The sequence below is a fragment of the Vulpes lagopus genome, chromosome 18, assembly GCF_018345385.1.
Source record: "Vulpes lagopus strain Blue_001 chromosome 18, ASM1834538v1, whole genome shotgun sequence".
Lineage (NCBI taxonomy): Eukaryota > Metazoa > Chordata > Mammalia > Carnivora > Canidae > Vulpes > Vulpes lagopus.
The window spans coordinates 25,344,182-25,358,686 of NC_054841.1; positions in this window are offsets into that span (position 1 = coordinate 25,344,182).

Consider the following 14,505-nt stretch of genomic DNA (forward strand, 5'->3'; position numbering starts at 1 on the left):
CAAATGAGTGGTCCTCTGGGCCCCCCATCACTCCGCCTGGGTGCAAGCCTTGCCTCACTTAACCTGCACAAGTCACGCATGGGCAGGCATCCTGCCCTGGGGTTCCCAGGGCCCTCTGAGGCTCAGAGAGGTGGCTGACTTGCCCCCGGGTCCCGTGGCCAGGGCTACCAGAGCTGGGACTTGGGCCTGGTCTCTCTAGTTGGGACCACAAGATCTTTACCACCCTTTGTCCTTCTTCCCAGTGACCCCAGGCCAGTGTCGGGAGGGTGGGTTGCAAACATAGCCTTTTGATATGATCTGGGGACTCATTCTTGCTCCTCCACTCAGTTTAGAAGCTGGGCTGGTGGTTCAGAGCTGAGAGGACCATTGCTGAATCCCATGTCCGTGTGTGTGTGTGGGGGGGAGGGGGGGACAAGGGAGGGACGGTGAGTGCCCTGAGGCCCTCAGTGTGTGGCCTGGCCCTGGCCAGTCTCCCTTTCCTGGAGTTGTCAAGAGGAACAAAACAAGAGCATTTGCCATCCTGCCATGTTTGCAAATGTACCAAATACCTAAAGATGAGGTGCTGTAGGAGGCAGGGAGGCATCCTGGTGGGGATCTTGCCAGTCCCTTGAGCACATCTCCGTCTCCCTCTCCGTAGAGGCAAATGCCCCCTCTTGGGCTTCCCGGCTCGTTATGCCTGCTGCCCGTGGACAATGCCCTCTGTGGGTGCCTGAGCCTGGCGCCAGGGCCGGGGCCTGCATCAGCTCCTGCTTCCTGCCTCTTGGCCCCGGTTACACTTGCTGAGATCAACAAGTACAACAGCTCTCTGTTGGGCTGGCACACCTCAGAGCCCAGAGCCAGCAGAGCCCTGTCCCTGGGGTCGCTCGGTGCCCTTACTGGACTGCTGAGGGACTTTTCATCCCTGCCCCTGCACCTCTTCCCAGCACGCAGGGCCTTGTGTCCTGTTTCTGGAATGCCTCGCCTCGCTCACTCCCTTGAAACCTCCCTCTTGCCCTGTCTGGACAGCAGGACTGGAGAAAGCCTCCGGAGTCCAACAGATGTGGTTTACTCCTTGTTCTTGGGTTCATCAACTGTGAGGCCGTGGGAAAATCACTTTCTCTCTCTGAGCCTCTGCTTCCTCAGCTATAAAATAGGACTGTTTCGAGGGTCACATAAGATAATGAAATATGCAGTACGTCAGAGAATTCAGTAGATGGTAAATGCTACCATTATTATTGGAATATTAACATCACTGATCTTTAAGGCCTAATTCAGAAAGTAGGGTCTGCATAAAACTGCCTGACTCTGTGCCATCTGGACCTGATTTCTCTGTGCCCTCCTGGAGGCACCCAAAGTGCCAACTATTTACTCTGTTGGGGCTTGGGTCCTCTTCTGGCTTGAGAGCTGTCAACTTTATCCATCTACCCATCCATCCATGCATTCATCAATCCATCCATGCATTCATTAATTCACTCCAGTGTCTTTTCTGGTCTTCCTCTTTCCACCTTTAGTTCTGCCTACCCAAATCCACTTTCCACCCAACAGCCTGAGTTAACTTTAAAAAAAATTATTCAGATTTTGTCACACCTCTGTTTATTAAAACCCTCCAAAGGCCTCTATGGCTCCTTTAAAAATATTTTTATTTATTTATTCATGAGAGACACACAGAGAGAGGCAGAGACATAGGCAGAGCGAGAAGCCAGCTTTCTGTGGGGAGCCTGATGCAGGACTCGATCCCTGGACCCCGGGATCATGATCTGAGCCAAAGGCAGATGCTCAACCACTGAGCTACCCAGGTGCCTCCTATCTTTTTTTTTTTTTTTTAAGATTTTTAATTAAAAATATTTTTATTTATTGTCTCTGTGGCTCTTGTATGAAAATGCAAGCTTTACAAGGTCCTGCATGGTTGGCTGCTGCCCCCTTCTCAGCCCTCATCTCTCATCACTTTGCTCCTCCCTCCTCTCACTCCTACCTCAGAGCCTTTCCACATGTTGAGCCTTCTTCCAAAAGAGTACTCTTCTTCTGGATCCTTCTTCAGCCTGGATCCTCCTTATTCACCAAATCTCAGCTTCAGTGTCCCTTCTTTGGAAAGGAAGACCTTGGAAAGATCTTTCCTGGCCACTTTTGCTAAAGTGGGGCTCTTCTTGCTCTTCTCTCTCACTGCCACTGATGGGTGTCCTCATTAACACTCATATTTGAAAACTCAAGTGTTGTCTGAGACACCACAGTTCCACAGATGATGCTATATATCAAGAAGAGGGGCCAGACCACAGTGCAAGCAGATAGCCAAGAACCTGTTGCACCACCCTCGGATCTGCCATGTGAAGGCTTCTGACCAAGATCGAGGTGATAAAGAATCATGAGGGCAAAGAAGGAAGGTCTGGGAAGATTTTTTTTAAAAAGTAGGCTCCACACCCAGTGCAGAACCCAATGCGGGGTTTGAACTCACGACCCCGAGATCAAGACCTGAGCTGAGATCATGCCCAACTGACTGAGCCACCCAGGTGCCCCCGGTGAAGATATTTCTTACGAGACAGCTACAGCCCTGGTCCTTCCACTCACTCTCCCAGTGACTAGAGCGGGGGTGTCTGCCCCTACTGTGGGCCTAGAGGAAAGGGGCCTTCCAGGGACCATTTAGGGGCTTGAGGGGTATGTCCCCTGGAGTGGGGCAGTCAATGGACTGGATTCTATCTTTCACCTGAGAGAGAGAGGTTGATGAGCTGAAGTCATAGTGGACAGAGTTGCTTCTGAGGAAAATGATGGCTATGGACAGGGTAAAAGTTTGTGTGTATGTTTTTCCAAGAACACTGTAGGACAGAGAACTGGTCTGGGGCTGATTTAAGTCTTTTGCAACACTATCCCCTGGACAGGTGAGGAAAGAGTTCCAGAGAGCCAGGGGCTGGAGTGGCATGCAGGGTGGTCAGCCATCAGAGGAGCTCTGCCCTTGTCTGGGGTTGCAGCTTGAGAGGCTGCAGGAAGGTTTGCAAATCCCCAGGAAGGTGCCCATGAGAACTCTAAACATTTTTCGGTTCCCCAGAGACTAGAGAGCCATCTTGCAATGTTATCAGCCAAGGGAAATCTGCTCCCTTTCCCTCTCTTTTCTGCCTGTGCTCCATCCCTGGATGCAGCCAAAGAGAGAGGGGAAAGGGTGTGTGTGTGTGTGTGTGTGTGTGTGTGTGTGTGTGTGTGAGAGAGAGAGAGAGAGAGAGAGAGAGAGAGAGAGAGAATGAGCACGAGCCTCTCCTCCCCTGCCCAAACTAAGCCAGTCCAGAGAAGCCTAGGGGTAGGGAGAGAGTGTGAAATCAAAGAGAGTTAAATCAGACACACAGACACAGCAAAGTGTCAGAGTAGAAAAGGCCACATCTATTCTAATAACCAAACTGAGGCCCAGTTTAACTACGAGTATTATCACCATTTTCCAGTTGAGCAGGGGTTCTTGGAAAAAGGAAGTGATATATCCAAGGCTCCACAAGCTATAAAATGTGGAGTCAGTGCTTGGACCCAGTTCTGACTGTGGAGCTTGTGACCTGCTCCCTTGTCCCCGCCCACCCTATTGCCTGCAGCTGGGACAGGGCATCCTTTTCTGAGCAGTCCATGATCCTGGGCACCTGGGTGGCAGGAGTTGAGCATCTGCCTTCAGCTCAGGTCGTGATCCTGGGGTCCTGAGATCAAGTCCTGCATTGGGCTCCCCGTGGGGAGCCTGCTTCTCCCTCTGCCTATGTCTCTGTCTCTCTCTGTGTCTCTTGTGAATAAATAAAATCTTAAGAAAAAGAAGTCCATGGTCCTGTGTGTCTCTGAGGACATGGCCAGGCTGGACAGATGAAAATTTGGAGGACTTACACACTGTTACTGTCTCAGAAGACGAGAAGGAAGCCTCCTTGAAGAATTCACTTAAGTGGGCTCAGATCCTCTTTTTAAAAAGACTCTTTGTTGGCACCAAAGATGCCACCAGAATGGCAGAAAGATTTCACCTCTTGTGCCAGTTCTGTTGCCTGGTAACAGCTTTTGGAGTCCTCAAGGGTCTGGACTCAGCAGAAGAGTGTGATGATTGAGTAGCAATGTCTACCATAAGCTGTACAGATGTTGATCCTTGCTGCATCCCACCTGCATTCTTGTTGAAGATTTTGTATTCCTTTGCAAAACATCAAAGAGATAACAGAGCAAGGAGAAACTATCTAGACAACATGGAGTTTGCTAATGCTTTAGGACAAGTCGGTTCTTATCTCTGGGCCTCGGTCTCCGCAGCTGTTAGGTAGGGATGTTGGGCTCCTGGATGCTGTGGGTCAGGCTGGCTCTCACAACCTTTGCTTACAGTGGATGGAGTTCAGTAAATAAGCAGCGAGGAATGACCTGTCCCTAAGGGCACATTTGTTCTCAGGAAGGCTCATGCCCAATGACCCAGGGCCCGTGTAGGTTCTGTTTGAGGGAATCATCCAGTGGTGCAGGCAAGATGAACAGTTAGGCTGTCCAGGAGAGCATTCTGTGTAACAGCTCGAAGTGGGACCAAGCCTAAATGTCCAGCAACAGGGACTCAACAAATAAATTGTGGGCCACCAGGCAACTGTCACAAAACATTGTAAAGAAACTAATTGAAGGCTCTTAGCAAGTGAAAAAAGGAAAAAAGAAAAAAAAAGAATAAAGGAAAGCTTCTTCTTTTTTCTTTTTTAAAGATTTTATTTATCTATTAGAGAGAGAGAGCACAAACAAGACAGAGGGAGAAGCAGGTATCCCACCAAACAAGGAGTCCAATGCAGGCCTCAATCCTAGGACCCCAGGATAATGACCTGAGCTGAAGGTAGATGCTTAACTGACTGAGCCATCCAGGCACCAACCCCGACCCACCCACCAAATGTTTTCTTTTTCATCTAGAAAAAATACCGGAAGGAACTTCACCAAAAGGGTAACAATACTTATTTCTTGCAAGTGTCATCACAGGTGACTTGTACCATCTTCTTTGTGTTTTCAGAATTTAAAAAATCTTTACACTGAATGCATTTTTTGATCAGCAAACAGCTCCATGAAATGGCTTGAAAACGAGTAAATAAAGGTTGGGCAGATCTTTCTGGAAAGGAAGCCCCATTCCTTTCCCAGGGCTGCCCACAGCCCCCGCCGCTAAGGATTCCGGGGAGGCAGGGCACAGGGCTGAGAGATCACCTCTGCAACAAAAGCCCAGTCATGCTCCTCCCGGAACCACCACAGCAACCTCTTGAGCATAATCCCTCTTTTGTGGGACAGGAATAGGTCAGATTCAGTGCAAATACACACCAGCTAAGCCAGACTTCTAGCTCAGGCTTCGGGTCACAATCAGGGTCATCGCAGGCAGAGGGCAAAGGGCCAAGCTCCGTGACTCCCACCCTACTGACTACGGCAGCAGCAGCGTGAGGTAGGGTGGAGGTCAGATAGGTGTTGGGAAGTGCTCTAGGAAGGGGAAGCCCACGGGCGATGGTGCTGCAAGTGAAGTGAGCCCTGGCCTGTCATGGCAAGTGCACAGGGCTTGTCATCAGGGCTGGAGTGTGGGACGCAGGCAAAAGGTGTCAAATGGTAGAGCAGGTCGGGGGGGGGTTAGCTCTGTGATGGGGGTCCACACCCACCTAGTGTGTGACAGTGCCAACAGCACAGAGGGCATGTGCTGCCCCACTGGGGAGGAGGGTAGATCAAGGAAGGCTTCATGGAAGGGGTGACATTTCATCTGGGCTTCAGGGATAAGAGTGCGAGGCTGATAATGAGGGCTAAGAGGGGAGAGCTTTCTAGAGGAGGGGAAGAGATGGAGGTGGGTTTTGGAAAGAGTGGGTTTGGGGGCTCATCTGAGCCTTGTGATGGAACAGGTGACAGGGAAGTGGGCTGGGGCCATCTGATCCGGAAACCAGACCTTAGGTTGGAGGTGAAGTGGGGCTGGGGTCCTGGGAGCCCCTTGGCACACCCCTGAATGCCGCAGGCTGCTGTGGAGCCCCCTTGTGCAGGGGGACAGTCTGGTCTGCCCCCTGAAGCCTGGCTTCCGGGACCCTGCTTGTCTGAGCCCTCTGGCTCCAGCTGTCTCTCTCTCTCTCTTTTCTCTCCCTCTCTCTCCTCTCTCTCTCTCTCTCTCTCTCTCTCTCTCTCTCTCTCACACACACACACACACACACACACACACACACACACACAAGTTGGTTTCTGTATGTTGTCTCTTTGTTCTGTCCTCTTCTCTCAGTCTGTTTCTGTCCCTGTCTCTGTCCATCTCTTGTGTGCCATCTCAGAGGACCAGGAGGGAGCTGGGGAGCCCTTTGGAGAGCACAAGTCTTGGGCACTTGAGAAGCGATACCCCGCTGCACACATGTGGCCTTGGCCAATGTGCGGCCAGAGTGGCCCTGCCCTCATCACTGAGTGGTGGCTGACTTTGGCTCAGCAGTGGGCGTTGATGGGAACCCCCCTACCATATAAGCGCTCACCCCCTTTGCAGGCTCTGTTCTAGCACCCTGTGAACTCTTTTACTACCCTAGATGGCACTGCTGCTGGGAAGATGAGCTTGTGACAGTGTGTGCCTGATTGACAAACGCTAAACTAACTTCAAGCCAGGCCAGGACCACGTGAGGGCACTCTTAACATTAAGGAATTTTCTTTCTTTCTTTCTTTCTTTCTTTCTTTCTTTCTTTCTTTCTTTCTTTCTTTCTTTCTTTCTTTCTTTCTTTCTTTCTTCTTTCTCTTTCTTTCTTTCTTCCTTCCTTTTTTCTTCTTTTTCTTTCTTTCTTTCTTTCTTTCTTTCTTTCTTTCTTTCTTTCTTTCTTTCTTTCTTTCTTTTTCTTTCTTCTTTCTTCTTTTTCCTTTTTTCTTGATATATTTATTTATTTATTAATGAGAGACAGAGAGAGGGAGGCAGAGGGAGAAGCAGGCTCCTCATGAAGCTGGGAGCCGGATGCAGGACTTGACCCCAGGACCCCAGTATCATGACCTGAGCTGAAGGCAGATGCTTAACTCACTGAGCCACCCAGGCACCCAACATTAAGATTTCTATTACAATTATTATAGTCATTATTATGGACATTGTGTAGCTCTAACTTGATAAAGGAAAAACCACGTGCTTTTACAAGTTGGGGATGTTATGAAAACTTTCCAATTTCCAATTTTCTAAGGAGATTGTGTGTGTGTATATGAGCTGGAAAATGGGGGTTGCCTAGGAGATGGGGGCCCCTGAATCAGACTTCTGGGAGCAGCTGAATATGCAAAAGGGGAGACTCAGTTTGGGGGGCTCAGAGGGTCAGCCTCGTCTTCCCCCAAGCAGTCATCGTCAGAGACAGATTCTCAGGCGTGGCCCCAGGAGGATGCGGAAGGCTCCTTGGCAGCCCCGGGCAGACCCAGGGAGGTGCCTACACCTGTTGATGGAGACTTGCTGGGCTGGGGGTGGCTGTGCAGTTTAGGGGTCTGACCTCAAATATTTCTTCCTGACTCCCTCATTCTCGTCACTAGCTCAGGACCAGTGGGACAGACAGACACAATCAGCCAGCAGGTCAGCTGACTGCTAGGTAACTGTATTACACATCCTCTATGTCATGGCACAGTTCTGGGAGCAAACAGACTATCCCCTGCCTTTCTGGGGCTCACATTCTCCTGGGGAGTCAGTGGGCCAGAAATGGACAAGGAACTGTAAAAAAACATAACGCTCACTTGTCTCAGTCACCAGGACAGAGAACAAAAAAATAAAGACAGCTGTAGAATGCTGGAACTATACCATTAGAGTTTCATGAGGGTTGGGGTGGTTTTAGCTTCCTGGGAACTCGATGACCTCCCCTACCACCACCACCACCACCACCACCACCACACACACACACACACACACACCAGGTAAATCTCCCCTTGTTCTACTTGCACATTTCACATGCTTGACTTTGGAACACAATCTGGGGGGCTGATTATATATGGAAGGAGGGGCTGCCTGAGGTATAGACGGGAATGGCCCTACCATTTCTGAGTGCTCACTACCCGCCAGACTGAGCCTTCAGCCATTCAGTTTGCTACTACTCCCCTTGTTGTACAGAGAAGGAGATGGAGGTGGAGGCAGGCAGGATGACTTGCTCAAGGTCACACAAGTACTGGGACAAGAGACCAGGATCTGAACTCTGGTCCATCCGACTCCGAAACTCATGCTCAGTCTTTCAGCCACCATCTCCCACAGGCCTGTTGTTTGGGTACGTCCTCACATGCCTTCCACACTTGCCTTCACAGTTTGCACTATCTGCCAATGGCTAGGATTACTATTTACTCAACAGGCATTTTGGAATCACGTTAGATTTTCTATTTCTGACAGGATATTGTAGAACACTACCCAAAGTGAAAAACCAACACTGCTTCCCATAAAGCAGATGTCACAACATGATAGCAGCTCTAGAGAATATTAATGGCTATAGGTAAGTTTAATGAGCACTTATGCACTGTTTGCTTGCATTATTAACCAATTTAATGATGTAACCCCACACCAATGCCTGGTGGTAGGCACGGTTTTATCCTCATTTTTCAGATAAGGTTTGGATGAGTCCCCTTCAGAGAGGCGACATATTTTTTCTAAAGTCACAGTGAAAACAAACAGAAACATGTTGTGGAACTCTGGCCAGCCGTGTTGCCTGCTAAGGGTGCCTGGAGAGAGTGCCCAGCGGTTGGAGAGGTATTGAAGGTGTTCCAGCATTCTGCTCAGCCCTTCATATTGGAAGGTTTAAGAAAAAATAAAAAGGTGAATGACTTTGTCATTCCCATTGATGGTGTGGGAAGCAGCCCGGCTTCTGGAAGACCCACACCAAGCTATCATGTATCAAGAAGTGCTCTGGAGCACTTTCTGAGTGCGAGCAAGCCACATTACAAATGTCTTACCACGTGGCAATTGTGTCCATTGGTACCAGCAGAGACTCTAAAACTCAAACGAAGCGAATTCTTGAACATCTTTGCAGCTTTTCTGGACTCACAATCTCTCTGAACTGACAGAAGCTTGCTCTTTGTTTATCTTGGCATCCTGGGGCCCAGGAGGGAAGCAAGGGGGCCCACCAGGCACCTTGCTCAAAGTCACCCACGTGGGATTAGGTTTCTGGGCTAACATTTACTCACTTAGTCACCCGGCCTCTGGGAAAGGAGAAAGGAGAACCAGCAGACCCACCTGAAGGTGGGGGCATCACTGGGTTGGAAAGCTATACTCAGGATGCACTGCCTCACCCCACCCCACCCCTGCTTCCCACCCTGCTTCTCTCCTGGGAGAGGCCATTCCAGACTTTCCTTGCACAGAGAGCCTGGCTTCTGGCCTATTTCCACTCATTCTTCACTGCCTCCTCTTGCCTCCTGAGTCTCTGCCCCCACCAGCGGTGTCTCTGGCCTGCTCTCCCCTCCATGGCCTGGCCTCACCTCTGGCCCCACCATTTCTTGCTTGGGGTGACTAGTTGCAGCAACCTCCTCACTGGCCTCCCCGGGGTTTGGCCTAGCCCCCTCAAATTTGCTGTCTGCATGGTTAGCTAGACCCATCTGCCCCTCCTCATAACATTTTCTTATGAAAATTTTCAAACACAAGCAAAGTTAGTTTTACAGATGACAGCGACTATCCACCATGGAAATCCTGCCCATCCATCTTATTTGTTAGATGTGTTTCATAAGTTGCTGGTGTCATTCCCCTTCCCACTAAGTACTTTGGCACGTATGTCATTACCTAGGGTCCAACGTTTGTTTGTAATGGGCTTTCAGCTAGGAGGAAGGGTTCATCCAACACCAGCTGTTTCCTCCATGATGCCCCCAAGTTCAACCCAACAAAGTCAAAGTTGTGTGCTTGTGAGAAAGTGGGTGTCACATCTGCCCTGGCTCCAAGATTGGCTCCCTGAGTCTGTCTCCAAAAAGGTTGATGATCACATCACCGAGGTAACTAGAGGCTAGAAGGGACTGATGATCACAGTGGAACTGACTATTCAGAGCAGACAGGCCCAGACTGATAGGCACCTGCTGTCTCTAGCTCGATTATCACAGCCCTTAAGGAACAGGGCACACACAGAAAGACCCAGAAAAATGTTAAGTACAGTATGAATATATTTTTTCTTTCTTTCTTTCTTTCTTTCTTTCTTTCTTTCTTTCTTTCTTTCTTTCTTTCTTTCTTCTTTCTTTCTTTCTTCTTTCTTTTTCTTTCTTTCTTTCTTTCTTTCTTTCTTTCTTTCTTTCTTCTGCTCTTTCTTTCTTTCTTTCTTTCTTTCTTTCTTTCTTTTTTTTTAAGAGAGAGAACTGAGTGAGGTGGGGGTGGGGAGGAGAGACAAAGGGAGAGGGAGAGAGAGAATCTCAAGCAGGCTCCACACACAACACAGAGCCCGATGTTGGGCTCGATCCCATGACCCTGAGATCATGGCCTGAGCTGAAATCAAGAGTCAGACCCTTAACTGACTGAGTGACTCAGGCGCCCCAGTAGGAATATGACTTTTGATTAAATGGTCAGCAGTGGCCAGCAGGTGTGGCACCAATCTTTAGCTAGAGAATTCTCTGGAATCATTAAAGAGATCATGGGGACTGCCTAGTCTGTGGGCTACAGTGGAAAACATTCCAGCATATAATGAAAAGCATAGATCTTCCATGTCCATTTCCTGAGATTTGACAAATACATGTATCTCTATAACCCAAACCCCTTTCACGATGCAGAATTTCACCATCACCCCCAAATTTTCCCTTATGCCCTGTAGCCAATTCCCCTGAGCCCCCATGGGGCTAGGTTATGATTTTTCTTTTAAACCATCTTAACTTACTTTTGTCTGTTCTTGGTCTTCACGTAAATGGAACATACAGTGTGTACTCTACTGTGTCTCTTTCGCTCAGCCTAGCATTTCTGATACTCATCCACGTGTTGCAGCCACTGGTAGGTTGGTCCTTTTTCTGGATGCACAAGACTGTATGGATGTGCCATCTGTGTCTTCATTCTCCCTCCTATTTGGCTGTCTCCAGTTTAGGATTATTGTGAATACAGTTTCTATGGAACATTTTTTTTCACTTTTTAAAAATGGAAGTATGGTTGACAGAGAATATCAGTTTCAGGTGTACAACATAGTGATTCAGCATTTTCCTACATTACACAATGCCTTACCACGAATGTGGTTATCATCTGTCACCATACAATGTTATTACAAGATTATTGACTATATTCCTTAGGCTGTATCTTTTATCACCATGACTTATTTATTTTGTAACTGTAAGTTTGTCCCTCTTAATCTCCTTCACTTATTTTGCTTATCTCGATATCCTGGGGCCCAGGAGGGAAGCAAGGGGGCCCACCAGGCACCTTGCTCAAAGTCACCCACGTGGGATTAGGTTTCTGGGCTAACATTTACTCACTTAGTCACCCGGCCTCTGGGAAAGGAGAAAGGAGAACCAGCAGACCCACCTGAAGGTGGGGGCATCACTGGGTTGGAAAGCTATACTCAGGATGCACTGCCTCACCCCACCCCACCCCTGCTTCCCACCCTGCTTCTCTCCTGGGAGAGGCCATTCCAGACTTTCCTTGCACAGAGAGCCTGGCTTCTGGCCTATTTCCACTCATTCTTCACTGCCTCCTCTTGCCTCCTGAGTCTCTGCCCCCACCAATGGTGTCTCTGGCCTGCTCTCCCCTCCATGGCCTGGCCTCACCTCTGGCCCCACCATTTCTTGCTTGGGGTGACTAGTTGCAGCAACCTCCTCACTGGCCTCCCCGGGGGTTTGGCCTAGCCCCCTCAAATTTGCTGTCTGCATGGTTAGCCATAGCTAGCCCCATCTGCCCTCCTGTAACATTAGTGTCATTTTACATTTCTACCTGCAGCGTGTGAGAATTCTGGTGGCTCTACTCTGGCACCAGCATGTGGTGCGGTCAGTCCTTTTCCTTTTAGTCTTTCTGGTGGATGGTGTCGATACCATCTTTCCCTAAAGTGTGTCCCTGGCTCGGTATAGCTCTTGGGAGAAAGTCCAGCTCTTAGCCTCAGCCCTGAGTCCTCCGAGGTCCTCCCTTTCCCTGGCCAGCCTCCCCTTTAATTTTCCTACCATGTTCACCTGAGCATGTATTTTTCCTGCATGGATCAGGTCAGTTCATTTTTCTCTGCTTTCATGTGACTGGTTCTCCAGCCTGGAACATGCTCCTACCCTTGCTCACCTGATGACTTCCCAATTGTCTTTTTAGACCTGCCGTGTCACCTCCTTCCTGAGACTGTCCTGGACAGCTCATGAGAGGAAGTCATTTCCTCCCCAGTGCCATGAAGATGCTTTCCAGCTGTTTCTCCTGCAGCTCTGATCACCCCTTTCTGTAGTTGCTTCACCCTCCAGACTGGCAACTCCACGAGAGAAGACACCCGTCTGACTCATTCCTGTGTTTCCAGCATCGAGTGAAGAGGTGGCTACACAGGGGCTAGGGGTGCATTTAACAGCACTACCAGGGGCAGGGGGTGCCGTGTGTGTCCGGGTGCTGGCCCCAGGGGCAGCGCAGCAGCTCTCCACCCAGCAACCCCACGGGAAAGATCTCTGGCCCTGTGACACAGGCCAGAGAACCGAGGCCTAGGGAGGCCCGGAGGCTTGCCCCAGAAAACAGCCAGGATAGGATGTGTCAAAGAAGCTCGGATGTCTGTGCATCTTCTCACCACTCAGGCATCTGCTCACCTGGCCCCCACCTATGGGCCTTTTGGCATTTTATTCCTGCTCTTTCCACTCACAGCCCCAAGCTCTCTGCATTACATCCTCGCACTTTCTGCCCTTCACAGCTCCCATTACAGCTTTAGGTGATCCTTTCTACTTATTCATTTATGTGCTGAATGTATGTCGCCCACCCTGGACGATGAGCTCATGGGCACTACAACTTTGTCACGTCCACTGTGTCGACCCAGCACCCTGCCACACTGTGTGGTGCACAGTAGGGGCTCCGTAAGTGCTGACTGAGAATGGATCAATGGATGCCAGTAGCTGCACTTTCTTTTTTTAATTTAAGAAACAGATTTTAAAAAGATACATAGATAGACTTAAAGATTTGTGCATTTCATGCTATATAACTTTTATCTTAAAGTTAAAAAAACATAAGCAAATGTTGAGCTCTAGTTAATGAAACAAAGCCTGAAGTGTTTAAAGATAAAGCGAACTGCCATCTGCAATTTGCTTTGAAATGCATCAAAAATAGGATGCTTGGATGGATGGAGGGATGGACACACAGGTGATAGGGCAAGCATAGTGAACTGTTCATTTTTGAAACTAGGTGATAGACATGTAGGTGCTTATTATGCAATTATTTCAAATCTCCTGTATGTTTGAAAATTTTTATAATAATGAAATGTTGAGGGAAAAGTCATACATGAATGGGATAATATTCCACCAGTTACAGAAGGATGTTGAGTGAAGCACAGATATATATTCTCCTGCTCAACCCACTCCATTGCCTGGAGCTTTAATCACTGTACACACTTCCTCATCTATCCTTCCAGAAAGAGCTTCTCCTTTTACAGGAATCATAGAAGGATCAAATTACCTTGTGTTTTGCACCTTGTTCCCCTTATCCTTTGCTAACATGTGTTGGTGATTTCCCCACATCAGATATAGAGTTTCAGTATTTCATTTCATTGGACATATCATTCTGTAACTTTTCCCCTTTATGTTCAGTGATGGGCACCTCCCCTGCATGAGTTTACTCCCTCCTCATGCCTCCATGGTCCCTTCCAGCTATTTCTACTGAGGCTCTGATCACTGTTAAGGAAGGAAGCATCTTGAAGCATGGAGGCAATTCTCTAGCGAAGGGGGTGGCTGTGAGTCGTTAGTGGCCAACGCTGGGGGTTGGTGCCCAGTAAGGAGGATCTGGGCAAGGCAGTGCCAGTGTGGGTGGGCCATCCGTGCACCGCTCAGATTGCCTTGCTTGTCATTCATTTTTTCTTTCTTTCTTTTTTCCCCCAAAGATTGTATTTATTTATTCATGAGAGACATACAGAAAAAGTCAGAGACATAGGCAGAGGGAGAAGCAGGCTCCCTCTGGGGAACTCAATGCAGGACTCCAGGATCAGGACCTGAGCCAAAGGCAGATGCTCAAACACTGAGCCACCCAGGCATACCACCTTGCTTGTCATTTTAAGTGCATACTCTCTAGGCACGGCTGCTCCAGGATTCTGGGTGATCATTGTTATGGGCTGAATCATATTCCTCCTAAATTCCTATGTTGAAGCCCCAATCCAGAGTATCTCAGACTCTGACTATATTTGGAGACAGAGCCTTTAGATAGGCAATCAAGTTAAAATGGGGCTATTGGGAGGCCCTGACCCCATCTGACTGATGTCCTTAGATGAAGAGGTGATTAGGAGACACAGAGAGGTGTCAGGGGCTTGTGTGCACAGAGGGATAATCATGTGAAGCAGCCTCAAGAAGGCAACCATCTCTGAGCCAAGGGGAGAGGCCTTGGGGGAAACTGATCCTGCCCACACCTTGATCTTGGACTTCTGGCTTTGTGGTTTAAGCCATCAAGTCTGTAGTATTTTGTTATGGTTGCCTTAGCAGACTGAGGTAGGCATAGCTTGTGGGAAACTCACAATACTAACTAGAGGCCCTGCCACT